Source organism: Esox lucius, chromosome 6 (assembly GCF_011004845.1).
Source record: "Esox lucius isolate fEsoLuc1 chromosome 6, fEsoLuc1.pri, whole genome shotgun sequence".
Lineage (NCBI taxonomy): Eukaryota > Metazoa > Chordata > Actinopteri > Esociformes > Esocidae > Esox > Esox lucius.
The window spans coordinates 16,828,197-16,831,239 of NC_047574.1; positions in this window are offsets into that span (position 1 = coordinate 16,828,197).

Sequence of the window (3,043 nt, forward strand, 5' to 3'; positions counted from 1 at the left end):
AGGTTGCGGTACCAATGTAGATCCGAGGGATCTGAAGAAGCAAGTGTGCATCCTGGCAAGAATGAGAAATTCTCCTAGTGTGGGATCAACTCTAGAGGGTGTCCACATCAGTTCACCACTATATTGTGGTACAGATGGTCGTGGCGTTAATGCATATGCCACCTGGTGGCTATGTTTTGAAAACCACAGAGGAGAAAGAGCAGAACAAACAAGAAAGGCATAATATTGTGAGGGAAACAGATGACAGATTCCCCCGACTTGATCCCATCGACCATCTTTCCAATTAGCCTCTGGGAAATAGTATTACTTTTCTCCATTCTTTCCCTCAGGTCTGCCTGGAATTCCAAAGAACTTCCCAGATATTCACATGTTAAAGTCAGTATGTATTATAATTCCCCAAGGCTTCCTTCAACTTTGAAACTGGGGAATAAACACAAACTACAGTTCAAAAGTTTAGGATCACTTAAAAATGTCCTTGGTTCCTATGAAAACATACATGAAACGAATAAGAAATATAACAAAGTTAATAGGAAGTATAGTAATTGACAAGGTTAGAAATAATGTTTTTTTAATTGAAATAATATTTGAGTCCTTCAAACTTTGCTTTCGTCAAAGATTCCTCTATTTTCAGTTGTCAATTTGTTGAGGTAATCTGAAGATATTTCAACCCGTGCTTCCTGAAGCACCTCCCACAATTTGGACTGACTTGATGGGCACTTCTTACATACCAAACGGTCAAGCTGGTCCCATAACAGCTCAATAGGGTTGAGATCTGGTGACTGTGCTGGCCACTCTATTACAGACAGAATACTAGGAGATTGCTTCATTCCTAAATTGTTCTTGGGTAGTTTGGAGCTTTGGGTCATTTTCCTGTTGTAGGAGGAAACTGGCTCCAATCAAGCACCGTCCACAGGATATGGCATGGGGTTGTGAAATGGAATGATAACCTTCCTTCTTCATGATTCCTTTTACCCTGTACAACCACCACCAAAGCACCCCCAGACCACCACATTTCCTTCACCTTGACAGATGGTGTCAAGCACTCCTCCAGCATCTTTTCATTTAGTCTGCATCTGATTAATGTTCTTCTTTGTGATCCTCAAACTTAGATTTGTCTGTCCGTAACACTTTATTCCAATATTCCTATGTCCAGTGTCTGTTATTTTGCCCATCTTAATCTTTTCTTTTTATTGGCCAGTCTGAGATGTCTTTTTTGTTGCAATTCTGCCTAGGAAGCCAGCATCCCGTAATCACCTCATCACTGTTGATACTGGTGTTTTACTAGTGCTATTTAATGAAGCTGTCAGTTGAGGACCTGTGAGCCTTCTGTTTCTCAAACTAGAGACTAATGAATTTGTCCTCTTGCTCAGTTGTGCACCAGACCACTCCTCTTTCTATTCTGTTCAGAGACAGTTTGAGCTTTTCTGTGAATGGAGAAAGCTTCCAGAAAGTTCATTCACAGCCTTAGGAATAAGGATCTGAATATTTCTCAAACAAAGACATGACAAAAGTGTTTTATTGAAAGTAGCAACTTTTTATTTGAGTTACAATTATTTACATGTAACCAAAGAGAATGTCCTAAAAACCAGTACAAACGTTTTTCATCCTGCAGTTGTCTTTTTATTTAAAAAATTGTTTACTTCAATTGACACAACTCAGAAATATTGTATAAAATAAAAATATCAGCTTCAGAAAAGTAGTCTAGTATTCTAACATCCATTAACCACTATTTACAGGTGTTTCTATTTACACTGTGAAATTCCATTCACAAAAAGATTTGCAAATCAACTCGAAGGAAAAATTAACTTTTAACTGCAGCTATACAAACCAGCAGAAAATGGAAATAAACTGCTATTTTATGGCTGTCATTCTATCAGAATCTTATTGGAGCACAGGATTAACTATAGCTTAAGGGTAGCTTAAGAATGTTTAGGGGATTATTGTACACCACTCAGAGAAGGTAATTTATGTCTAACATGAAGTGAGACAATGGGGAGTAAATTAAAACGTGGCAATGTCCAGTGGCAACCCCTACCACCAAGAGCACTTGGATGCAGTAAAAAACTAAAATAGGTATAAGCAGTATATAGGACACATTTCCCATATTACAGAAATATCAACATTTTAGCATCCAGTCTTCTCATACCTTCACAAGCGCCAAGGGGCCTGGGACTAGGGAAATACAGTCTAAGTATTTGGACAGTAACACAAGCTTTGCTGTTTGGGGTCTGTACCCCAGGACTTTAGATTTGAAATAATAAAATGATGGGGTAAAGAACAGACAAGGACCTTTAATTAAGATATTTTTATCCATATTGGATGAACCCTTTAAAAATAATAGCACGTTAGGAACAATAGTCCCCCCATTTAAGTGTACCAAAAGTATTCAGAGAATTGGCTTCACAGCCATCACTTATTAGGCATGTGTGTATGTTTACATCATTAGTGAATGCACAAGAGGTTTGTATTTGCATTTGGTGTCAGCTGAAGGTGTCTGACAACACAAGTACCAAAGAAAAGTGAATGCAAGTCACAGAGGCCGTTATGAAAAAGCAGAATAAATCAATTACCAACATAGCCAAAACAGTTAATTTGTTTTCCCATTACTGCACCAAAACGTTATTAAAACAGCACCAGTACCATTCCCAAAACACACTAGCCAAACTCCAGTATCTGGACTGGAAGGGGCTAGAACACTTTCACCTTAAAAACCTGTTGGCCAAAAGAAAGAGCCTATGTATTTCTGGGGGAAAATGGTGAAACAAACTTCAGCATGTACTGAATGTTTGGGTATTTTTGGTAAGATTTTTCTATGGACTTCAATTAAAGTCTATAGACAAATTTCACAAAAAATACCCAAACATTAATTTAGTCTTCTCCCCATTGCTGTGCATTCATAGAGACATGGTGCTGACACCCTCCATGTGATAAAGGCCATCAAGGCTGAAACTGCTCGTTTCAGCTGCTCAGATAAACCCAAATTCTGCAAAACACATTGGACAGCGTTTCACCTTGCAGCAAGTTAATGACCAAAAACATACTG